A 19,000-nucleotide genomic window follows, 5' to 3' on the forward strand; every position below is an offset into this window, starting at 1 on the left:
TGCGTTAGCAGGCCTTCAGATCCCCGCGGCAGTCGGCATCACTATTTGTATTCAAGCTCATTCCGTTTGCAGTCCAGTCGTGGCTTTTTTTTTTTTTACATGAATGTTGATCAATTCATCCCGGAAACGGCATGATACATTAACTAAAAGTGAGTGTCATCCCAGCCGGCATATCGGATATATGGAATGAGTTGCGCTCACGCTTTCCCGTTATGATTTTAGTCTTATTATTATTATTATTATTATTTCTGTAGGTTCGGTGTTTCAGGTTTGAATTACTGTCTGTAATACATTCAGTCAAAGCAGATACTCAGCTGTATCAGTGTTTCAGTCTACCTACCGATCAGTGCTGTACGTGACTCTGAGCGCGCGTGCAAGAAGGCGAGCACGTATACATGCTCGCCTTCTTGTAAGTGTGTGCGCGCGCTCGCTCGCACGCGCGTGTGTCACCAGTGAGGCAAAGTTGCCGTTCCGTGTTCCCTCAAGTTGTTTTGATTGCTGTTCCACTGACTAACTGCGAGGGGAGCTCATGCTCTTTTACACTCGGTGTCATAATGTGGCTGAAGGCAAGATAACTGCGCGTGATGCTGATACCAACTCTATGAAATTAGAGACCCGTCTTCTGCTTGAAATTAGTCCGGAAGCATTTATCTGCACTTCCACGACTGCCACTGCAGTTTGTGTTTGGTTTGTCATTGTTTCCCTTTGGAAGTTCTAATTAGCTTCATTCATGTGTTAATATATGTATGCAGAAAAAATGGTACTTTATGCATTTATGAATGCAAGGTTCAGAACACAAGATATTCTCATTTTCAAAGTTATTAATAGGCCAACTGAAACACTGTGTAGCTTTGCCTTGAAGACGGAAGTTGAAAATGATCCGTGTGGCACTCAAGTTTGAATAATCCTGCACACGGAATTTAAAATTAAAGCTTTAGCTGTTGAAATTGACATATTGACAGCACGTCGATACCTACTGCAGTGTTGTTCGGCCTTCGTCTTCACGTGCAGCGCAGAGAATTGCATTAGCGGCGGGAAAAAAAAGCAGAATAAAAGTTCCCCTTTTCAGTATGCCTCATTCAATCTGGTGGCCTTTTCAATGGCAACAAGCCTGCCAACATGTAATCGTTTTCAGAGGGAAGGCTTTCCACATCACCATGCCAAAAATGAAAATGCCAGTAGTAGCTTAAAGCTATATTTGTGTCATGGCTTTAGATGACCCAATGTTAATGATGCTTTCAAGGACTGGAAAGACAGCATTTAGCGGCAGAAGTCTTTTTTTTTTACAGACCTTGGCATTGCAACTTTCAGATGAATTATCTCTAAAGCATGTAGCATTGATTCTTGAATGGCAAGAGGGAAAAAAGCAGCTATAGGGAAGAGAGAACGAAGAACAGGCGGAGACAAAATGCATTTGCCCTTTGCACAGAGAGCAGCTCACTTTTAGATAAGTGTTTTATTTACAAAGGGTCTTTGTGGTGGACAGAGAGCAGTACCAGTCTCGTATTGGCAGAACCCACCAGCTCTCTCCGTCACTGTCTTTGTGTTGGCATGGCATTGTTTTGATGTGGCTGCAGCTGTAGTGGCCAGAAGGCTGCTTCCCAAGAGGATGGAAAAAAAGCTATCAAAAAAAGCAGTTGTTTTTTTTATCAGAAAACAAAAAACAGGGTCACATAATGACACGAGGCAAAACCTGACAGAAACGCTGGTGTGCTTACAGTATTTTGGAGTGACAGCTGATCATTTGAACTCGGCGAGCGTCTCTCTGGCTCCATGTGGCCTCGCAAGACCACATGGAGCCCAACTACCCTTGTAAAGTGTGACTTTCAAGCGAACGATCACACGGTGGGCTCACGATTAAAGGCTGATCACAAGCGGTTCATTACATTCTTGAACGCCATGAAATTCAAACCATGTTAAGCCTCGATTAAGAAGATTTTTTTTTACAATGGCTTTTATTTGAAAAACAGCCCTGTTACCCAACCAGTGTTTTGAAATTCATTGTTGCATCTACTGCTCTTCGCCATCTTTGTCAGTTTCTGGAGACACATTTTAGGCTCTTTGTGAAGCTTCTGGAAGCTGAAAGCCGAGCCCAGAAAACACACAGTGTTAATTGTATTGTTATAAACTATTTTGGCATTCAACACACACAATTCCTAATCTGAATGCAGTGGCTTCTGTCCAGTCTCTTGCGTCTCCTTCTTTCTCTTCCTTCCCAGCACGGGACTGCAGTCTGATTGTGTGAGCGAACACAAGCACCATTTTATGATAGAATCAATAAATGAATTGCACATTTGAAGTTAAATAGCAAACACAAATCTATTATCTGTCAGACAAATATGTACATCCGCTTTTAGTTCCTGAAATTGAAGCCTGTATACCCCGGCTTACCCTTCTCTGACTGCTGATGAACCTAAATATGGTGTTACGTAAAAATCATTAATTATTAAGTTCATTTGCAGGAGCTGCATTTATAGAGTTACGCACTTGAATGATAATTTTTTTGCCACATTTTCTCGTGTTTCAAGCCGAGCATTGGTCTTGAAATTTGACTATCTATCAGCAGCTGTTGCAGAATGTTTGAGTAAAACCAAATAAAAAGAAGAAAATCTTCCTTACATGAACTGTTCATTAGATTTCGTGCTTTCAAACGTGCATACACGCAGATGTTGCATATTTGCTTAACCCGCAGTCCTCTGCAAATCATCCATCTTGACCTCACATTTGATGGTTGCCAGGTAGAAGACATCAGATAGAAAGACGAGGCTAAATTCAGCCTGCACCAACCCGACCCCCTGTGTCATCAAGCACCGCCAGAGAGCTCCGTTATTACTCTTAAAAAATATGCCAACTCTGACAACACAGTAATAACCACAGTCATTTATCTTAATTGACACAGCCTCTGTCTCTGCTGGCGTGGTGATAGCTGTGGTTGCACATCCATTATACTCGCCTGCCCAGTGCTCCTGTGAGTGGGAGGGGAAGAGAGATGTTTTGATTTGCTGTGGTCTTTCACATCACTGTGCACTGGCTGCCGATTACACTTAAAACCTTTTAACTTCATTTGCTTCACTGTTGCCTCCCATACTCCCTCCAGTGATGGAATTTGATCTGCTCCAGACGTCTAGAAGTTGTGTCCGAGGAATCTTAAAGCACAACTTACACATGTGTCAAATAATCACCTGGGCCTCAATTTGTATGGAGATGAAACTCAGAGGTGGATCCGGATTTAACAAATTGGTTGTCGAGATTTTCTTTTACATCTGCAATCTGTTTGGTCATGTTTGGGTTAGCCTCAGCAAAAAACAACTAATATAATAAAGTGTGGATTATGTTAGACATCAACCGTATGAATGTATCTCCAAAACGTTCACACTTTCAACACGTTACCGTTCAGTGTTATATTCATCCACTCAGATCCACTTGTGGTAACCAAAGCATGAGGAAGACAATGTTAATGCTGCTTCAATCATTACTTCTATGTTAACAATGGAACAAATGACTTCTCTCAATGTGAAAGGGGTCTCTGGTTGGGATGGACCCACAGACACTTACCACCATCTCTCCAACTCCCCTCAGCTTTACCAGCTTATTGTTCTGGTTTCAGGGCCGGCAGCTTTACTGTTCCCGTTGCTGCTCGAAGATGCATCAGGCTGTTTAAAAATAAAATAAAGACAAGCACTTAATAACATTGTATGCTATCTGCACCGCTACAAGTCTTTGTCTTTCGTAACGGGTTCGGGTCACTTTGGACGGACACAGCTGAGCTGACCGGTGATGTCACATCTCAAAGGAATTGAGCCTTTCTTAAACAACAATTTGCAGGTTTTGGATGTGAATGGACAATGATCAGTGTGTTGTAGAAACACACCTTCAAGTGTTTAAAAGGGGTTGAAAGGATCAGATTTGATTTTGATGGACATGTTGAAGTACACGAGAGCCTGGACTCGCTCCGGCTCTTCTCTTTGTTTCATGACAAACAAACATGAAAGTTGAACTTTCAGGCCGTCTGTCTTCATGACTAAAGCACACAAACCAAACATATGATTCATCTTTGAACATATAACTCCTTTGCAGTGATGAAAAATGGTCTAATTTCACTTTCACAGTAACCACTAATGTTTATAAACACATTTAAAGCATTACTTATTTCTATGAGTCAGCTAAATGTCTGCCAGTGTAAAAAGCCTCAATTTTAGATGTGAACAATCATGGGACGATAATCTTTCTGAGGAATTTTAATTAGGCCTCTCACTGAGCGGGTTTAATCTTTTCCAATCATCCTTGCTGACTAGCTGGTGAGAAGCGCTCCCTGCTGAAACATTTGAGGTATCTCCAATTATTCCTTCAGAAAAGAGAAACATTTGCTGAAAGATTTAAAACAGTCTGGGATCCGTACTACGAAGCCTGGACGGAGATGAGAAGCTTCTATTTCGAGTACAAACAGCGTGTCCCAATTTTGAAAAACTCAACAGCTGAGCAGTCATTTGGGAGAGCGGGTAGATTCACAGACTGACCCATGACCAACGTGGTGCTGGTGAGTCAACGCACTGTTGGCTAACTCCGGTGGCTGTCGGCATCAGTGACCTATATTGCGGCTCAGGACACCAGCGCCTAGCTACAATTTTAGCTTGCTTTGATTATCTTATTCTGGATAAACTGCCATTGGATCAGCATGTGTATCATGATTTTGTTTTTGTCTATTAGTGGCGATTTGTGACCTCACTTGCAATCCAATTTTGGATCAGTACCGGTAATCTACCCTGACGCTCTGATTGCGACAAAGATGAACCCGAATGATGAGGTTAGGTCTTAAACTTCACCAAACCGGTAACAATAGTGTCATGTCATGAACAAATAATATACAAAATGAACAGGGAGGGTGTGCGAGGGCACGGAGAAATAATGTATTTAGTTAAATTTGGAGGAGTCGTTTCACAAGGATCATTAATGTTAATGTCACTGTGCGTTGTCTGGATGACAAAAAGGCATCACGAGTTGAGACACGATCACTGTCTGTGTATAAGACTGAACGAGTGCGTTCAGTTGGTCATAAATGAATCCTCAACTCGACATTAAACGTTCTTCGGTCGCGTCATGACATCGGGTCAATCTTGTAAAATCACTGCTCGTGAATGTGGGACAGTGCAACACACGGCGCTAAACCTTTGGTATGAAACCATAACTGAAGCAGCAATGTGCTTCTCCTAAAATGTAACTGCGAATAGTATTAGGGCTGCACTTTTTGAGCGTCTGCACTCCTTGTCTGCAGCCGCTTCGTGCTGTAAAAGGCCACCGACGACAGAAGCGGCACATGAGCGGCCTGATGCAGCACTTTCCTTCACACAAGTACCCACCTATAGATTTTCCCGTGTACCTGACCTTGCCTGTGCCGGCGTTCTATACGTGAATATGTGTGTCTCTTGCACTTTGTGAATCCTTCTGAGTGGCTGAGGCTGAACATCTGCCCCGGCAGCAGACATGTATATTAATAAGTATTTAAACATAGAGCCGTCATGTTCACTGATGTCAGCGTCGCGTCTCCCGATGGACGAAGCTTTACTACACTCGCTCTCCTCGTATGTGCGGTTTACCGCCTGCACGCGGCATCCTGTCACACTTAGCCTGAGGGACGCTGACAAGAGATGCATGCATATTTGTTACTATTTGGCATTGCCTTCAGGTGTGTGTTGCTATGGTAACTCTCATAACCTTGCACCATGTGCTTGTGTGTTTGATCCTCTTAATTTCCACTTATCATTCATGCAATCATTATTATATGTTCACCCAGTGAATTGATGATAAGAAGAAGAAAAACGTTAACTGGGTTTCATAATGACCTGTCTTTTCAAAGGATGTAGATCTACGGCTTTCATTTTCATGCCTGTTTTTTATTTTTTCTTTCAGAGGCACATTCAGACCTGGGGGCTTAAATATTGTTTTATACATTTTTGAATATAAATTGCATTCGCCTCAGGATAAAGAATATAATTAAAAGGCAATCAATTATACATCAAGTCAGCTCCAGGCCTGCACATGTTACTGTCATTGCTTGGCCTCTAGATATGTTGTATGTTTTGGTAAATATGTATAAAAGTATTATGGTTTGAATTATAGTTATCTTAAAATAGTGTATATTTATTAATATTCTTAAGTTTGATGACAACTAATGTCTGTTGTTTGGTACGGGATAGAGCGATATCTGCTTTGAAAAGAGTCAGAAAAACTATGGAATTATTAGGACAAACATAAACAATACATATGAAGATGGGTTGATGTGGCATACGGTCTCTGCTATTACGGTTCCAGGTAACTTAAAGTTAAAATGCTGCTATTTACAAGTCTCTCATTCAAAAGGAAGGGAAGTGGGATTAAACAAATTTAAAAAAAAACAAAGAACTCCAACTGAAACCTGTAATCCCACATATTCTGTCCACTGAAGATGAAACAAGCAGGCAGACTCTGACGCAGAGAGAACTGTGCATCGACTGCAAACTATCTATGTCAAATCTACAGTCTACAGAACTAATGATCATAATGTGAAATACATAAATTAAACCATTACTTTCATTCCCCAAGAAATGAACGATCCGTAATGGAAGATCGAATCTTGGAAGAGAAATAGAGAAAAGCAGCCCGGTCTCATTTTGAGGTACTTAAGTATTATATAATCTATAAATGCATTCAGAGTTTGTAGGAAATCGGGTTAGGTCAACTGTCAGCATGGTTCCTTACAACAGGATCAAGCGTTGCATATTTACAAGCAGGAAAGGAACTGTGGCCAGAGAACTAGAAACATCGAAAATACTCTGAATTCAATTATCTAGAAATTTAGTAGGACAGGTTTCTGGGACAGATTGATGACTTAATGCCAGATTTACCCCAAAAACACATTTTAACGGTGGTTTTAAGTAATATTTCATTATATTAATCACATTGCTTAACATGATTATACAACACAATATTCTCTGAGATGACGGCTTCTCTTTTCACCATCAGTTAGGCATCTTCAAATTTGCCAAAAGGAACCAATTTACTTTGTTTTTGCTGGAAACTAGTCAATTGAGTTAACTAGTTAAATGTGTTTTCTTTTCACACAATTACAGACATTACGTCTGCATTATTTAACGATGTGGATGTCACATAGACACACAGCACGTGCCTGGTTTCAGATCTCTCAACCACCAAATTGCCCAGCGAATTCAGTCGTATCATCAGGCTAATAAAGTACAAACACACGGCCCATTTTCCAGCCTGGTTGAGCTCATCCATCCAAGATAAAAGCTTCCTATATATTGGCTTCACAGGTACACTGCTTGTGATGCTGACGCCCAAAACCTCATCACCACCCGCTTGTGTGCCGTCTCAAACCAAACATTCAGGTTCTCCAATATGACGGAACGGAACAAAATAGTCTCGCCGCAGCCGAGGCGTTCAAGTCCTGTTGGACTCCATTTGCCTCCACTTTGGTTGCCATGAAGCATGTTGGGATAACTAATAAACAACGGGCATGGGGTTGCCACCTGGCAACCCGACGCGATTGCCCGCTGGAGGGAGGAGACCCAACCAGCTGGCCATTCGTCACCACCGGTGGCAGCCGCTGTCTCTTGCACTGCACATGTGTAGTGTTCAGCCGAAAAGAATGCTGTGTTGTGCATCCATCATCCTCTGGAGGTTATAACCCTGTCACAGACTGCAGGCAAGACTCATGTTGTATGTTTATAACAGCAGCTTACCTCTGTATTGTATAGTTCTGTGCAATGCAAGGCCGTCGTGCCACGGCTGCAGCTGCCTTAAGTGAGTCTAGTCCGGACTCCAGCTTCAAAGAGAGGATGATTGGAGGGTAAATAATAGCTTCAAGTCAGTCGATTGACCCTGAATTGCCCGAACTTAACTGCAATATCAGCAGGACAAAAAAAAGTGGCTGGTGCGGTCAACTTTTCCCCCAGCTTAACTCGCTCAGCCCCTCACATTGACATCGGGGCCAGGTGGATGGGGAGGAAGTGGAAGGAGAAGCGGCAGTGTGCTCGATTTATCAGTAATTATGGAGCGCTATTTTCTCTGTCTCCTATCTATGTCTGCCCCGGGAAGCAGGAGCCATTCTTTAATCTTGACACCTGGTGATCATGTAACACAAGGAAGTGGCTATTAGAGGTGGAGAGCAATTGGAGGGGGGGCCTCTCTCCTGGTCCTCTTTCAGGAGGATGCGGGTCGACAGAGATGACGAGGCCTGTGAGGATGCACCAGCGAGGGGGGGAGGGACAACCGGGTTGATGGGAGAAGGTGGTGGAGGCAACGAGGACAATTTGGCCCTGTTTTTTTTTTTTTTTCAAAACTCGAGAGGATTTTCTGATGTTTTGGGGTGAAAGGGGGCATCTCGGAAATCTTCAGCCGGCTTTTCTTTTCGCAGCAAAAAGGAAGACTTGCCAAAAGACATGCGAAGTTATTTGATTTTGTAGATGAACTAAAACAACTGTAATAATGTGAAATTCAGTTGTAAAGCAGCGCAGGTCTTCATGCTGCCCCCTCTGGGCTCGCTTTGCACCGAGTCAAACGCAATCAAGAGAATGTCAGAGGTAATTATATTATGCTTTGGGATGATTGTGTATCAGATAACATAAATCAGCTCAAGGAGACGCAAGTGAGGCCAAATGTTGTGTTTTAATACCGCGTCTGGTTTAAGTTTAAGATTAAAACTGGCAGCAAAGACTGACTGAACACCTCATTAAAAAAAAGCTCTTTTCTTAGTGTCTTGCTTTTTTCCCCCTGCAGTTTTTTCATGGATGTGCAACATCCAGAGCCAAGCAGCCTAACAGACACAGTTCATTATTTATTTGTTGATTTCATCTTAATTGGGTGAAACTGGATAATTCTAGGAAATCAATCCATATGCAGGACATAATTAATCCAAAAAAATATTCTCAATTTGAATCATTCTGAAACACTTCAGTGGGTGAGAACATGTGTCGCCTTGAATCGAAATGAGAGAGCCATTGGAAATACACATTGATTGCGTTTCAAAACATGAATAATTCAGTTTTCTCACCCAAGTGCAGTGTCGCCAGCGCTGTGCCAACCTGGCACCTCATTCCATTAACAGTCCTCTTCTAATTTTGGAGTCACATGAAATCCCTAAGTGGTAGGATTATTATGATCAGTCTTATATGTTGTTCTTCACACAAATAAGACAGACACAGACAGATCCTAGGTGATTGAACTATGAATACAGAATCACAAATCAGCACACAGAGGGCCTATTTGTTACGCTGAGATGCTGTTTTTATCACGGAAACCCTGCAAAATCTGACAAGCATGCCTGAGCCAGACAGAGAAATGATTTGTGTTCCAGTCAGATTTGTGTTTGAATCAAACTGCCGACAGTGTGCTGACTGGGAGAAGATGCACAGCGTGCGCTGTAAATTCAGAGGCATCTCATATATGACTTAATCAGCCACTGTTCACTGTGTTTGACTATATTTAATTCCCAGCGAGATAATTATGGATTTCGGTGGAATAGTGGGGGTGTTCTGCATACTTTGATGTTGAAGTTACGTCATCGCTTCGATGTGTCGCTCGCTAGACATTTACCGTGTGTGGTAAAGAAAAATACACTTTGCTGCATGGCTGCCTTCAAATCTTCTTTTCGCAGCTGATTCTGAATTGGTATTTTTGGAAGCTGTTGACAATGCCCTCAAAAACTAGGAATGGTAACTCAGCGTCGGAAAACAGATGGTTCGACTAAAGAGATCACAAGAGAATTATTCTTACGTAATTACCTCAGTTTTGTGATAATATATCGTGACGATATTGTATCGTGGGACCTCTGGTGATTCCCACCCCTGTGACCGCCGTGGTTTTGTTTAGCCTTCTGTAAAATATGACAGGACCTACGTGAGCTTCATTGATCTTGTTCATTGATCTTGTATCGTGCTGAGCCAACCACATAAATACATATACAGCACGCAAACAGAAAAAAACAAACATTGATTGAATCTCAGAGGACAAGACCGGCACACATTTACATATGCACGCACATGTTCACAAAGCACACACACACGCACAGACACACACACACACGCCTGTACCATCCCCAGAGACCTTGCCTTGCTGATGGAGCTGGCGTTGTTAGTTTTAATGATGGAGAGGCCGGTCCAGGTGAAGCTGCCCGAGCAGTATCCTCTCTGGTGTTTTTTGCAGACTCGGCACACCAACATGACACCAATGTAGGGCAGAGAAGAGGCAACGCGGCAGATTCAAGTCACAGTGGTGAGCAGAGGGGAAAAAAGTGCAATGCTGGTAGCCTCTGGCTGGATAACAATCCGCCTACATTGACGCAACAGAAGTAGGAAACAGATCACATTTAAAAGAGACGCATACGGTGACACTAGATTATGTTCTGCCAACGAACTATTGAGCTCCGGACCGACGCCGTACAGTGTGCTGGTTCTTTGATGCTCTGTTCCAATGATCTTTAGTTCGATTGGTTCATCAGTCAAGTCTTTTTCAGCCTTGCAATTGAGCCTAGCGGAGGTTTAATAAGGAAGACTACTTCATTTTTTAACTATTTTACCTCAAGGCTATTCTTTCATTCATTACTCTTTACAAGACACACCTCTTGGCGGCGTTCCTTTTTATTCACACCTCCCTTCATTATAATATCACTTTAAAATTTAAAAGCAATCCTCTTAATTCATCAACCAATCAAGTGTGCCTAAAATCTCCTCCTCCTCTCTTACCCACATGGGAGCTAATCACTAATCGGTGTGCTCTTTATTAACCCATGCTTCAGAGTCACTGCTTCCTGGTGCTTTCAGTTGTTGTTGGCACTGAAATGAAAACACTCTTGCCACCCCTTTCAAATGTCGTACCAGACGCACAACGCACACACACATCGTTCCACCAAGCCAGAGCCTTTTTTTTTTAACACAAAAGAGGAAATGGATTACCAAAGCTTATATCCAGACCAGACAAAGATGGTTCTCTCAGTGGGAGACACACTTAAGCATATTTTTTTTTTCCAAACAGCATAACATTACTGTGAGCACATTTTTTGCACATTTTTTTGCTCTCTCCGAAAGCCACGTCTTTGATCTCTGACGACCACCCTGAGCTTACACTCAGGAGAAGGCAGACAGAGCAACTGACGCCTAATACTGTATTAACAGAAAATTAGGCAACACACACACACACACACACACACACACACACACACACACTAGCTTGCTAGCTTAAAAAGAATATTGACATTTCAACACAGGAAGTAAATGTGATTTCCTGGTAAATCCACCGGCTTTTTGAATAGAACATGTGATTGTTGCTTCATCTGGTCATGGCAGGAAGACACGCGTGGCTAAAAAACTTAAACCAAATTCATATTTGCAGAAAGCCAGACAGGAGATTTGCAGATTTGCCTGTTGGCTTGAAAAGTATAAAACCACATCATCAGTAAGTTTTTACATTTTTTTGGCAATCAGTTCCAATCGCTAGCTCGTGCCTTATTACAAACACATACAAAATCCACATTAATCTCAATCTTTCCTTATTGAAAAAAATACTAATCTTTTTTTTTGAATATTTCTTTAATACATTTTGATCAAGTGAAAGAGTTCAGTAAACTGTCAAATGGAGAGCTGCATGATTGTACTGTACATTTTGTCTTTTTTTACATTACACTCAGGCATTATTTCATTCTGCATACAGTTCTAGTGGCTGGAATGTGAATGACATTCAAATACAGTAAGTGTTTCATACACTAGAGAAAAGACAGTTTATCCTACAGCTATAAAACCCTAATTTTACTTTCATTTGTGAAGAGGCGTTTGCTGTCTTTATTGGAACATAAACTTTTGAAGAAGACCTTATAAAACACCTCCTGTTCCACTGTGGCTCAGCAAAAAATTTGGGAAAATGTTCTGTGGATCATTAAGCAGCTGTGGGCATGTTGTTATTGGCGACCATGCGATAGGGTTTTACTTCATGTTTATTAGCACAGCTGAATTAACGTACAACACATCTGTCTATATAAGCACATATATTTTTACATATAGCTTATGACTATGTTTATTTCTGTCTAAGGAACAAGGCCACAGAATCGCTGGAATATGGGAAATGAAAACGTTAGCCTTGAGGCAAAAGCCTCTAAGCTACAGGATGAAAAGAGGACAGCTTAGTGGAGGAATACAGCGACGGTAGAATTCCAAAGGCAAGAGGTCAAGAGCCCTCTATTTTCAATCTTAACATGGGGAATGGGTACACGTCGGCTGCTATAACCCATATCAAGGGCACATTTTTGCAAACGATAACCTCCCAAGTAGAGGAGACGAAATGTGCTGCAGAAAAGAAAGAGCTTTTCTCAGCAAAAATTCACAATCCTTTTAGTCATATCAGGCCTGAAAATGTCTGCTCAGGATCCCTTTGCGCACGTGGATCTATAATACTAACTGGACTATGTGAGCGAGCGTCCCCCCCAAAAGCAGCACCCGTTTCAATACATCTCTCCTTATTTGAAACACGCAAATCACTGAAAGTCATGACATGACCGTCATAGACATCGAAAAAAAGACTGAAATGAAAAAAAAACTATGACCCCCATTTGTTTACTATACATTGTACAGATAATTATTGGCTCATCGTATTTGCATCTGCAATTAGACAGTCACAAACTCACAAATACATCTAAATGAACTATTTCCATTCCTTCATGGGACTTAATTGTCATCGTCCTTGGCTCTGCAGTGTAATCACTAAAAATGCTCCCAGGGCTAAACTGCAGACACATCTAATTTCTCTGGAGACTGCAAGCAAATAAAACAGCCCATCCTTCAAAGACTCATTTTTATATATGTTTTACTGCATATGGGGCGCACTTTGAATATAAAAGGCCAAACATAGAGGCCCTTTATGTCTTTGTGGTACAGAAGCTGCATTGCAGAATGACATAATGTAGGTTAATAGATGACACTAAATTGAGGTTGACAGAGTAAGTTCATCCTCACAGTGAGGAAGATTGAGCCAGGCACTGAACACAAACACCCTTAGAGTATGGATATTTATGCACAGCACTGAACCGAGGCATACGTAACGCAGAGCAGTTCAGCTTCCCAATGCTTAATCCTAGGAATTGAGATGGGAGCACTTTTTTTTTTTTTTTTTTTTTTTTAATTTCCACCATCTGCTCTGCGTCTCTGCGGATTTTGCTGATTTATGGAACCCACTGAGTCTGCGCGTGCTCTTCTGCTTTCCTTCCATTTCACAAATTTACGGCTGTGAATTAGGGACAATTGGAGCGGTGACCATCAGCTTAACACCCCGTTCCTTCTGGAGAGCGAGACGCTGGGTCAGATAAGGGAACTCTCCTGGACCACAAAGTCTCCTGATTAGCCATTTGTCTCCGGGTGAATTGTAAAGTACACATCCGATTGGTGAATGAGGTCAATAAATGCAGGTATGGCATTGCATCAGAGTGCTCGGAGCAAAGGGGGGGGGGGGGGGGTAGCAAAGGCGAACATAAATAACCCACTGCAGCTGGACAAAATCTCTCTCTACATAATGCCAGTGGTACAGTCTCCTGAGAGGACAGCAGCTGTTGTGTGTTTCTTTCAGAGAACCCTCCGTAAAAAATAAAAAAATAAAAAAATGTGCAAAAGTAGAAGGTTGTTGTGAAAAGGTTAGGTGAAGCAGCATTAACACTCAGAAATGTGCTTGCTAAAACATTTTTCCATCATGTTTTTTCTTCTTTCTTTTTTTTTTCCGTCACCGTCTTTTTTCTGTGATTTATAAACATCTGGCGGCAGACATTTCTCAAGTATGTCGGTCGTTAGGAGTGGAAGTGGAGAAGGACGAGTTTTAGTGAAACGCATTGTTCTTTTCAAGCTTCATCTTGTGCACGCGCCGATAAAAATCCAGGATGAGAGAACGAGAAACATTTATTTCCTCCTATACCGGAGTCCTGTACCTCGGTTACTGCCGTCGGATGAGCGAATCGTGCTCGTCCTGATAAGGCGACACTTCCCTCACATATGTCTGTAAAATAAAATGCGGCCCTGCGATCCAATTGCAGTCTCGCGGTTGCCTCGCAACAACACTTCATCACACCCTGCCCCTTGGCACTGATAGTGAGATGTGAATAAAATGTTACAGACACAACCAATTATGACAGATCCGTCACAGGAGGAAGAAGAGAAGAAGAAGGATCTGCTTTTTAATACTGCTGGTAATCACAGTAAGAAGAAGAAGAAGAAGAAGAAAAAACATATTTTACCCGGGCCCGAGGTGAGCTTCACAGCAGCTTCATTAGACGCCTGTTATATTGTTGCTGCTACTTTTCAGCTAAATGCATAGCAAATGTGATAAATACAAACAAATGTGCACACGCGTGCAGCCACTTTGGTGAAAAGCAGCACCGTGGGTGCATTTATATTAGGCTTATACTTATCTTACATGTGCTCTCTTGGAGATAAACACATTTAAATGCCCTCTGAGACGTTCGTGTTCTCCCTGTTCTGTCTTTCCTTTGGTGAAAAACCCTTTTGAGTCCATTCAGTAGAAACCATACACTGGATAATATCACTTGACATTTACATGCGTGAGCAAAGTAGAACTGCCATGCGAACAGTGCCGTTTACATCCCTTACTCCGATTCAGGCTCTCAGCGGTTCCTCTGGGTGCATTTTCAGTGTGACCGGCTCAGGGAATGGAATTTTCTCTGGCGTTTCTTTCCTTTAATCTCACATTGTTTCAGTGGAAAATTAGAACAAGCGAGCGAGCATGCGAAATCTGTTCAGGTTGGAGCGTTTCGCCTCGTTTTATTTGCCCTTATAAACAATGCCTTTGGAGAGGAAGGGAAGAAACAACGCATTCAAAACAAAAGACCGTGCCCAGCGAGGTAAATCGAAGGAAAGCAGTCAGTTGTTTCTCATCAATAAAACCACAGAGTAATTAGAGAAACCACTTGAAAGCCAATTTGCAAGTTGACAAATGATCAATCTTCATCTGTAACGCAGCCACAGTCGCATACAGCAGCAGTGGTAGATGTGGTGACAGATGGCGTGCCTGTTCCAGCTAGCATCTCATTCTCTTTGGTGAAAGACTCTGATTCTGGCTAAAGGGGGAGAATACGTCTGCTTTTCCTATCAGCGCAATACCACCTTCTCCTGGAATGAGATGAACACAGGAGCAAATCACTCCTGTTATATGCTTCTTAGCTTGAAGGGATAGTACCAATTCTTTTTTTTTATGTCATCCTCTGTGAGGAAATTATTCATAACTTCTGTATTACTACCTACAGTAGATGGCGGTCGGCTCGCCATCAGCTTTGAGAAGCAGAACGTATCGTGACCGCACTGGAGCAAAGCCATGTGCTCATGTGAACAGGACACACAGCTCAAAAGAAGGCCCATATCAAAACATATCATCTTTACATGAACACTATATGTTCACGTCTGCTTGTCAGACAGTCCTTTACGGCCGAGAACACAGCTGCTACTGTATCTATACTCTCTTTAAAGTCACCAGACTTCTTTGACAAAAACTGGAATTTTACCTCAAAGAACAATAGAGTCTCAATCTCAAAGTTTGTTTGTGTTGTTGTGTGACTTTGGTGTTTCGCACGCTTCCTTTGGAATCACAAAAGTCACACATATCACAAACTAACTGACCCATGTTGGCAGCTTGCTGGCTTTGAATAGATAACCGGTTTAAGTTCCCTCTCAGAGAGGCCTGTTTGATGGCCAGATAAAGCAATGAAAATAATACAAAATATAGCTCGCGCTGATATTCATTGTGTGCTTCTACAAACGGGGAGATGCCGTATGGAACCGACTGCTACCCGACTGCATCCAACATTTGAAATATCCCTTTAAGGAGCTAAAGCGACGTATGCGGCTGATAATCGGTTCAGCTGTCCCATTCAAAGCGTTAATGAAAAGGTGAGCTCTGTGTAATAAAATAACATATTGAAGGGAAAAACCTGCCTGGGGGAAAAATAATAACACAAGTGTCACATGGCTTTCATTTCCATTGCTGCAGAATTCTTCATGAAGCAAATCAATTAAATTTGTATTTTATGCTAAATTAAATTGTCTGTCGGCTAGCCAATGAGCTTCATTTATCTGAGCAAAAAACCTTACACCTTTACCATCCACAGTGTTTGCGCTTGTGCTTACTCTGAGACCGTATTAATTAGTTTGCTTTATGACGGAGGCTGTTTAAAAGCGTGTCATAAACCGCCCCTGTTCAACTCGGCAGCTATCAAAATAGCCCTTGCAGCACACTCCTCCGTGCGCTGCTTCACATGACAGATGCACCCAGCGGCCCTCTGCCACTCCTTCTCCCCGGCTCGCATTGATCCCCTCTGAATAGATTTGGACACAATAATTCAGGAGCCAGGTAAATTGGAATAACTCTGAACCATTAGTGAATTAGTTTGCTCTTCAAAATCAGCCATTGATCCTCGAGCTGAGCTGATTGGTTGCAACTGACCAACCAGAGAATTTAATTATCAAACAGAGTGTTGCTTGCTCAGCCATGTTTTTCTGAAGGTCAGGGTGCCTCTGCGGTGCTTTTTTTTTTTTTCGTTGAAAAAAAGAAACGACAGGAGCAAGGCGAGAGATTTCGAAGGGAAAAGGAATCCACTACAAACCGAGTTAGCCACGGCCAGCCTTCCCAATTGCTCCGTTGCTTCCCAGAAATTGCAAGTGGCAGACCATTACCACGCCTCTCCAGACATCGCTGTGAGCTGTGCAAAAAAAAAAAAAAAAGATTCTCAGAATTCAGATGACACTGGTTTGACATATTTAGATGCAACTCTGCTCGCTCGCTCCTCATTCTGCTATTTCCTGTTTCAGTCTCACGTAGCCCTTTAGTCCCATTGAGGTCATGTTAATCTGACTAAAAATAACCCAGAGGAGGATAGAAATGCATGTTCATAGGCCGCCAACCATCCATAACCTTATACGTCAAAGGTTTTACTTCACCACCTGCATTATACTTGGAAGTGAAGACGCTCGGAGGCGGCTCTGCTCATGGCAGCTCAGAACTCCATCAGCTTCAAACTCCCAACTTTTTTTTTTCTTCGAAAAAGAAATTGTGGAATACACATTGCATATTGGTGTCCAGGTGTCACGCCGGAGCGTCGGGGAGATGGATTGTGAAGAAATGCATTATATCTGCTCTCATTCCCTAGAGTCTACCTGCCTCCTCGCAAAAGGCTTCATTCTACCCTGATCTCTTGCCTCTCTGGGATTTGGAATACAAATAAGGAGAACAAGCCTCCCCATTCTTATGAACTTTATTGAATAAAGAAGGACACTTAGGGCCCCACACAGGGGAGGGAGGAATTGATTGGCAAAGCTAGTGATGAGACCAGAATGGAGATTGAATCTCCCTGAATGAACCAGAATGGAGGAGGAGTTGCGGCATGAATGAGGCTGTTTAAAAAGAGGATGGAGAAAACAAGCCTCCCTTGTCCTGTCTTGTGATTTCCTGAAGCAGACATCCTCCCTTCTTTGCCCTGCTTATTCAAGGGTAAATGTGATCCACTCTGTCTCTTCCTCTCTCTGTTTCACTAATCCACTTTTCAAATAACAGTAATCTGCAAATAACACGAGATAAAGAATATTTCTGACAGACCGACAAACAAACAAATGTGTGGTTCCGATGTGAGATGTGGGCTTTGTGTGGGTTAGGATTTCATGCGGCAACAGGACACAAATACCTCAAAATGGAGAGGGTTTGAAAAGCAATATTTGGCCATCAAATTGGTGGATCTGAGTGAACAGAGTACAGAACATTTGGTGCGTTCTTATTTGTATAAATAATGAAACATGCGCTTTTGAAAAAGTGCACTAATACATTAAAATTAATTGATTGAACCAGTCCTGCAAAGGCCGTTAACATCAGGGTGTATTTGTCAATGCTTTTTATTTATGCAGAAGGTTTTACCTTTTCTTTTTACTATATATATATATATATATATATATATATATATATATATATATATATATATATACACTCACACACACATCACACATATATGTTTATATTTGCATTGCATAGGATGGTGGGGTATGGCTCAGTAATTATGGCTACTTTTTAAAATATATTTTTAATAGTTTTTTATACATATAAATAATAGCGTTTCCTTTTCGTTTGTCAGGTGTGACTGACAGCAGCGTGTCGGCGTTACACCGAAGGGAAGGAGAGACGACCCTAACAAACCTGCCCTGTAGCTTACTGGTCATGGGCGGGCGGTAGTTTTGAAGAGTAAAGACCACGATATGCTAATGAGCTATCTAGTGCACTTTTCCCTGGTGAATGTTGTTTTAGTTGCTTGTTCAACTGGCCGAGGTGCGCGACAAGGAGTGTATTCATGTTTTCGAGTTAGATAAAAAGGAGACTTTCGCAGGAAACTTGCCTGTGATGACACTGACGTTACTGCTCTGTGCGAGATTTGATTGGCTGCGTCTCAACACATTCATATTCTATTGCATGAATGCAAACCAAAGGGGCGCCGACATGAAACCACAAACAATGGAACGGCAGATGGAAACAATAAGCACTGTTGTATTCGTTAGCCTGTAAGCATCACTCTCAAGGAAGCAATGTCCTTTTGGAACAAATCCAGTGCACTTCATTGCAGATCAGGGACGAGCAAAGCACCGTCCTCCTGTCAATGCGGCTCTGCTAGATGTGTCCAACGTCAGTACAGTTGAATAAAATCTCATTAAAATCTAGGATGTTTTTTATCCCCTACAATCTCTGATTTTGTTATTAGCACTCACAAGTCCCCGGGTTGCACCCCAAAGCATTCACACCCTCAGTACCAGTGAGCTAATAGCATAGTGGATGCCCCCATACAGTTGTTAAACTGTCCCTAAGGTTTTTCCCACCAAATGATTTGGCTCTCCTTGCCATGGCATTGAACTGTTTCATATAGCAGACAACAGTCCTCGTAGGACCCGGGCAGCAATTATTAACCAAATGTTTTATCTCCTCTCATTTA

The 19,000-nt window shown here is 42.1% G+C and overlaps 1 protein-coding gene across 1 annotated transcript in view; it reads left to right on the top strand.

Annotated features, from left to right (window-relative positions):
- The window catches only part of brinp1 (bone morphogenetic protein/retinoic acid inducible neural-specific 1), a 98,186-nt gene that overhangs the window by 1,000 nt on the left and 78,186 nt on the right, over positions 1-19,000 (top strand). The gene's annotated exons all lie outside the window — the stretch shown is intronic.

The sequence above is a fragment of the Clinocottus analis genome, unplaced genomic scaffold (genome assembly GCF_023055335.1).
Source record: "Clinocottus analis isolate CAN_PGR_092001 unplaced genomic scaffold, fCliAna1.0.p SCAF_13, whole genome shotgun sequence".
NCBI lineage: Eukaryota > Metazoa > Chordata > Actinopteri > Perciformes > Cottidae > Clinocottus > Clinocottus analis.